Source organism: Misgurnus anguillicaudatus, unplaced genomic scaffold (genome assembly GCF_027580225.2).
Source record: "Misgurnus anguillicaudatus unplaced genomic scaffold, ASM2758022v2 HiC_scaffold_34, whole genome shotgun sequence".
NCBI classification, from domain to species: Eukaryota; Metazoa; Chordata; class Actinopteri; order Cypriniformes; family Cobitidae; genus Misgurnus; species Misgurnus anguillicaudatus.
Window position 1 is genome coordinate 3,410,419 of NW_027395284.1, and position 7,731 is coordinate 3,418,149.

Below are 7,731 nucleotides of genomic sequence, written 5' to 3' on the forward strand. Positions count from 1 at the left end.
CAAAGACAAACATTAAGAAAGAAAGAACTCTTTTCTTCCCCAAGCCCATTTATTGGTGCACCTCAGTCATATTTTTTTTCTTGAGCTATGTTTTATTTAAAACTAGGAGAGCAGGACAAAAGCCTGTGCCTACAGTCTCTTTTCAATATATCATTTGGTAAGAGAATTTTAGATGGCCTTTGGTAAAAATGTTCATTTTTACACAGACTCTTTAATTTGCCATGAATTATTAAAGAAACAAGTGCAGGTAACATTATTTTAAGATTATACGAACAGGAAGCATGTTTTCAGCTTTTAGGTTTTCATTGCTGCAATGTGTGGAGTTTAAGCCGTAGCTCTGTGGTTTACATTTACACAAGGGAGATTTGAATTGTACACTCTAAAAACCGTTGGGTTATTTGTTTTACCCAATAGGTGGGTTAAACATATTGGGTTGTTCTGTTGGGTTATTCCTAGCTTGTATTGGGTTATTTCCTTAATAACCCAGAGAGTTGGGTTAAATTCGGGCTCACGTCACGCATTTTGATTAATGGTCAACAGGTGCCACTGCTGAGTGCGGACAGACACGAGAGGTACGTTTTAAAATATATATCTCTGTGTAATGTTTTATTTTGCTACAAAGTGTCTTTAAGCTCTATCACACAGTAAACTATCAGCCACGTTTAAATAAGTGTACAAAAACGCTGTTGTCTAGTTTTTGTCCGTTACACCTGTTCCATTCATTAACTGTTACCGATGCCAAACGCGTTTTTAAGCCATCATAAACGTAGAGAGACATCGCAATTTATTTTAATACTAAACAGCACCAACAGCATGGTCCCTTACGAAAATGAATCATTTCTTCTTTTAGTAGTATAACGTTAGTTTCATGGCGTATTGATTGCCATATTGCTTTAACCATGCTTTCTGTAACAGACAATGCTTTTTTGTTTAAAGTGTAGTAAAAACCGTTTTTTAACTTTTGTAAGGGATCAACCGGCTGTTTTTTGCTCCAAATATTTTTTTAGCCGGTCTGTGTTATAGACACAGAGCTGTAATATAAATGTCATTCTGAATGTAAATGTCTTAAGAAATGACTCGATGGCATTTTATTGTCGTCTTACTTCAGTATATTCCCTGATAAAGCGCTGTTTAATCATGCACGTCTGTTTACTGTAACACCGGTAACGGTTGAATTTGCAATTCAGCGACATCTACTGTCAAAGTATAGTATTTATTCAGTGTACCAGATGTATTTGCTTTGAGATTTTATTAATTATTCTTTTCTTTAAATGTAGACATTCTTGGAGATGTTGCATTAAAAACCTTACAAAATGGCCAGCAAGATGATTCAGCCTTCCTACAGTACCAAGAGGCAAAGCAAACATTTATTAATTTGCAATCTGTAAGTATAATTTATTACACTTAGTTTTTTTATCCTGTTTATGTGTGCATATTTACATTGTGAAAATTCTGTCTTCAGGTCAGAAAACAAACATAATTCAGTATTTGGAGGAGGAGGTATGAAGAAGACCCGATGTCCTGCTATGGGATGAATTTGACTAATCACAAGCCTTTGTTTTCGTGGGGAGGCATGGCCCAGGAGCAAGACCTGCAGTTGACATGTGCTTTAATATTTTTTTTAACATTTTATACAGAGTATCCCAAGCCTTTCATTACTGTTAAGTAGTTTCTGTAACACACAATACATTTTGTACCATGTGATGTTTCCTGAACACACTGTCACCTGCTTAAAGGGACAGTTCCCCCAAAAATGAAAATTGTCATAATTTTCTTCCTCTCCTGTCGTTACAAACCTGTACACATTTTTTTGTTCTGATGACCACAAAGGAAGATATTTTGAGTAATGTTTGAAACCAAACAGATCATGAGCCCCATTGACTGTCATAGTAGGAAAAAAGAATACTATGAAAATAAATGGGGCTCATGATCGGTTTGATTTCAAACATTCTTTGAAATATACCTTTGTGGTTATCAAAGTAAAGACTTATATACAGGTTTATAACAACATGAGAGGGAGAAAATTATGACAAAATGTGTGAACGCTTTTAAGCAGTTTTTAGTTGGATAAGATTGAGTAGATTTGTTCTGTTCTTATATGTTTTTGTTTATTTATGTATGTATATATTTATGTATGTGTGTATGTATTTATGCTTCTATACATGTATGTATTTATACATTTAAATGCAGGTGCAAATGACTAAATGAAAATAAAGCATTATAAATGTATTTGTAAGTTTTGTATTATTTATTTATAAAGCAAATAATAGTAATAAATAAATAATAATAATAATAATAAATAATAATAATAATAATAATAATAATAATGGGGTTAAAACAGCATTGCAAAAATAACCCAACAAATTGGTTATTTCATAACCCAACTAATTGGGTAAAACTTTCTACCCAATGCATTGGGTTAAAATAACCCAACAATGGGTCGGTGCTATAGTAACCCACCATTGGGTTATTTATTGGGTTATTTTTAACCCAACTGTTTTTAGTGTGTAGGCCACTTGAAATGTTTTTATAAAAATAAAGAATAAAACTGCAAGTGTAGATGCAGTAAACTATCCAAAATAAACAGTGGCGATAAAAGTTTGTGTAAACACACAGAAGAGCACACTATTTAGGAGCTAATTGGAAGGTCCTGGTTAGTGAGCGTATCTGCACCCACATTATTAAAAGTTTTAAACAACAAGTTTAAACAACTTTCTTCCACATTATAAACAGTTACGTCTTAATTCCACTGATCATTAGTGATCTATTATTCTCTATTGACTGCTGACATCTGTGTGCATGTCAGCATCACCCCAGGCAAAGAAAAAAGCTCGGTCACTTTGCAAACAGGACATATGAAACATTTATCTCTTAAGTCCAATTGGTTGAGAGAACACAGTGTGTCTGAATAAAGTGAGTTTGTTCTAAACACAGAAGAAAGTAGTAAATCAATTCAATAATCATTTGATAAAAAATAAATTCTGGATACATCTTCTCAACATGATTTATAGTAAATCAACCTGGATGATGTAAAAGCAAAGCACCGAACAGCTTTGAGTGGAAGGCTGAGTACATTGATGTGAGCAGTGTATATATACATACCGGTACTGTAGCCAGTAGAAGAATTGCTGTCAATGCACCACATAAATTTTAGTAACCACTGGCAACATTCTTGATTTAATATCTTTGTATGCTGTGTTTAATATCATTTGAGATAGTATGTACTGTATTAAAGGAAAACACCACAGTTTTTTTATATTTTACTATGTTCTTACCTTAATTTAGAGGAGTGAATACATACTTATCTTTTTTCAATGCGTACACTTAATCTTTGTACAGCGCCTCGTGAATGTGTTAGCATTTAGCCTAGCCCCATTCATTCCTTAGTATCCAAATAGGGATGAATTTAGAAGCCACCAAACACTTCCATTGTTTTCCCTATTTAAAGACTGTTACATGACTAGTTACACGAGTAAGTATGGTTTCTTAAAGGAATAGTCTACTCATTTTCAATATTAAAATATGTTATTACCTTAACTAAGAATTGTTGATACATCCCTCTATCATTTGTGTGCGTGCACGTAAGTGCTGGAGCACGCTGCGACGCTTCGATAGCATTTAGCTTAGCCCCATTCATTCAATGGTACCATTTAGAGATAAAGTTAGAAGTGACCAAACACATAAAAGTTTTTCCTATTTAAGACGAGTAGTTATACGAGCAAGTTTGGTGGTACAAAATAAAACGTAGCGCTTTTCTAAGCGGATTTAAAAGAGGAACTATATTGTATGGCGTAATAGCACTTATGGGAGTACTTCGACTCGGCGCAGTAACACCCTCCCTCTCCCATTATGAGAGTGAGAAGGGGAGCGGACTTTTCAGGCGAGTCCAAGTACTCTCAAAAGTGCTATTACGCCATAAAATATAGTTCCTCTTTTAAATCCACTTAGAAAAGCGCTACGTTTTATTTTGTACCACCAAACTTTTTCGTATAACTGTTCATCCAAAAACTACTTTGAAGCTTTAGACCATCAGGGTAACATATTTCTGACCAACAATTAAACCTGACATCAAAATAAAAGTTTCTTAGGTTTAAATTGCACTAAAACACATCAGCTCACAGGTTGGCAAGCGTCTGTACAGAGCCCCTCAACAGAGAATTGTCTTTATTGATTAATGATTGGTTCTGGAAGGCAGGATTTCCATCACCAGGGCGACCACATTGAGCGTTGCTTTGTCCTCTATTGATAGTAATAGGATTGCTTAATCTTGTTGTATTCAATACGTTTGATATTTCTCACATAGTTTTTCCATACTGAGGTATCAGCAGTGGCGGCTCGTGACTGCTCATCAGGTACTTATAAGGCTTAACCCTGCTTAGCCTGATCATTGCAAGGTGAGACTACACCTGCATTCAAAATCTAACTGAATTGGACCGCAACACTGCACCTCTTTCTCCCACCTTCTCACATCATGTGTCAATAAACGTCCCTGTGGAGTAATTTGTTCTGCATTTTTCCGCCACACTACCCCTTCTTGAAGGCGGACAGCCATAGACGCAAGGATGTAGATCCCTCCTGTGTTTAAGTATCATTATGCATCCTTTTGTAAATGAGCTAGCAAGTCGGAAAACATTTAGAGCCAGCAGAATTCCCCTGTCAGTCATCTGCCGTTTTTCACTATACTAAAGAGCCACAGTCCATTTTCCATCTGCCTCTCAGAGTCCTCATACAGAACAATGAGTCCCAGGGTAGTCCCACTGACTATGTTATCAAAAGCGTACAGTACGTGAATGTAAATTCACAGTTCACTGCGGTTATGACAAAGCATGGAGCGAATTGTAAACAAATAAAGCGAGCTCGTATGGGCGTCCTGGGAACATCTTCATACAGCAGGATATTCGTAAAGAGATGGGTGTATGTGTGGCTACGGAGCGCCACTGCATTTGAAGTTCGTCTGTTGTTTTCTCCTGGGGTTTTCTGGTACTTGGGCATCAGCCACCAAAATATGAGGCTATTGTTGACGAGTCCGCTGCTTTTGTTTGAAAGCATTGTTTATCTTATCCTCGCTGTTTTCTCTTTATTATTTTTTCGTTTCCCCCAAGTCCCTGGATCCCACTGTCTGTTTCTTTTTATCTTCTTAAATCCCACGCCAGTGTTGAGGACTTTAGAAATCTTGCTTCAGATAGGCCATTTAATTAAAATCATAATTAAAGACGATGGAATCAAGAGAACGCACCTGCTGCACTGCAGAAACACTAACCGTTGGATGTATTACAGTTGCATGTGTTAAGTGCCACCTTGTTCTTAATTGGTTTTCATGCATACGTTTCGAAAAGATGCAGCAGTTTTTATGGATTGGCTTGTATCATGTAAGATGAGTCTTTAATTTGCAGACATGGGGACTTGTGACTTGGTGACTTGGACTCGAGTCGACTCGAGTCGCTATTTTTGTGACTTGTGACTTGACTTGACAAAAAATAAAATACTTGAGACTTGACTCGGACTTGGAAGTTAAAGACTCGGGACTTGACTTGACTTGAGACACGATGACTTGAATGACTTGAGTGTTAATCACATCATGTTTTCAGTTTGAATATAAAATATATAAATCATTTTAAAAAATACAGTTGACGCAGCTGGAGCGCAGGCTAAGAATGGCGTTGTCATGACTGAATCACGACACTATTATCAGCTCTCGTACCTTACGCACGCCACGCCCACTTAGATCAGATATCAACATGTCAGCAGGAGGGGTACCGAGGGTCATCGCTTTCGGCTTCAACAAGATGTCAAAAGATGAACAGTGCATTGCAAGACATGCAACATTAAAATCACGGGCAGCCACGTGACAACCTCCAATTTTGTCCGTCATTTGAAGAGCCATAGTAAGTGCTTGTCATTCTGGTTAGTTGGTAGATAGCTAATGTAATAATCGCTAAAGTAGCCATTAACCCTCATCAATGATGAGTCATTATACCATGTTGGGGACAAATGTGGGCAAAATAATTTAGATTTTTTTTTAAATACTTCCCTTGATCTGAGCGGTATGAGACTTGGCTACTTTTTCTAAGTTTGTAAGCGTCTTTTGCGCGCTCAAGTTCGTTATTTCAAATGTAGGCGCACGAACGGAAGAGACGCGCACGCGGTGCGACGCGCTCGTTTTTCTGGGCGCAGCCTTAAGCATTCAGAGCATTACACAAGTGTGTGTGTGTGAGAGAGAGAGAGAGAGAGAAAGAGAGAGAGTGTGTGTGTGTGTAAACTATGTTTGAGAGAGAGAGAGAGAGAGAGAGAGGGAGGTGTTCAGAGAGGAGTCTGTTGGATGTTAAGCTGTTATTTGTTTTATGGACTCAATGTTGAAAATTTCAAACATTTCAAACAAGGTTGGCAGAAGTGAAAAATAAATAATTTATGAAGTTACAATTTTGTTTGATTCCATGATGTATTTTACTGAACATGAGTATTTACAATGCAAATCCAAATTATTGTAATTAACTGTTACTTACGTACTGTATATCTTGTCTTTTCACTTTATTAAGATCAGATTCTGCAGGTAAAATTACAATAATAAGGTGACTTGACTTGGACTTGACTTGACCTATTACAGGACTTGACTTGACTTGACTTGATATAGCCTGTGACTTGACTTGACTTGACTTGCCCAAGACAAAAAATACTTGGGACTTACTTGAGACTTGAAGGTTCAGACTTGAGACTTACTTGAGACTTGCACATGTGTGACTTGGTCCCATCTCTGTTAATTTGTCAACAACAGCGAAATGATTGTGATATAAAAAAGAAGAAGAAAAAAAAGATTATATTGGAATATATTAAGATGAAAAGAACAATGTGTAACAAAATATATATTATAAAACAGGCAGTTCTGGTTCTTCATTCTGATTGGTTGAAACGCGTTCTAAGCCGTGATAAAATACACCGGTAACCCCACGGTTCAGACCGCATTACAGAACTATCACTGCGCCACTGTTGCTGCGTACTGATTTATGAAAATAAACACCACAGTCTTTAATCATATGTTTAATTTGTATACAATTGCACAATTATGGCGATATCCAGATAAATGTCAATAAATATTGTTGAGTCATCTGAGGAGGAGTTTCTACCTCAAATTCATATCTCCGCTATCCACTGGGTGGCGATCTTACCCAACTTAAACACTGACGCATTCACTCAACACTAAAAACACCGTGTTTTGATCAGGCTCTGAATCTGATCTCTTACAAAAGTTATTCACATAAATGGAAAAAATTTGAGAGGTGATAAGAGAACAAATGAAAGTAGATGACACGTTTTTTTGCTGTTTGAAAGCGGATGGTCTGTTCTTTCATCTGATATTTTATATTTATTTAAAGAAGATCATTTTCTGCAAGGCATTAAACTAAAACTGGGTGGCAACTTAAAAAAAAAAAACGCTGATGGGGAAAGACTTCAGCATGCTTCCAAGCATATTTGATCATCACTTCTACAGTTGCACAATATAAATGTTAATGTATAAATTAGATGAATGTTGATTTATAAAATAAACGAAGAGTAATATTTGTACTAATATAATTACTAATTACTTATTTGTGTTTTATTTTATAAAATCCCGCTAACGTTTTGCATATGAAGTAAACGTTTTATAAAAGCAATAACCCCTTTTTTTTATAACAGCTAAGGGGGTTTTAGGCACGACGCGAAGTGTCGTGCCTAACAACGCCCCTTAGCTGTTAT

At 36.4% G+C, this 7,731-nt stretch overlaps 1 long non-coding RNA gene across 1 annotated transcript; it reads left to right on the forward strand.

Annotated features, from left to right (window-relative positions):
• Positions 1 to 432: 432 nt before the first annotated feature.
• Positions 433 to 2,504, forward strand: LOC129416922 (uncharacterized). The gene is made up of 3 exons (XR_012368876.1): positions 433 to 572; positions 1,278 to 1,384; positions 1,463 to 2,504. It is a non-coding gene; the product is annotated as an uncharacterized lncRNA (long non-coding RNA).
• Positions 2,505 to 7,731: the final 5,227 nt, after the last annotated feature.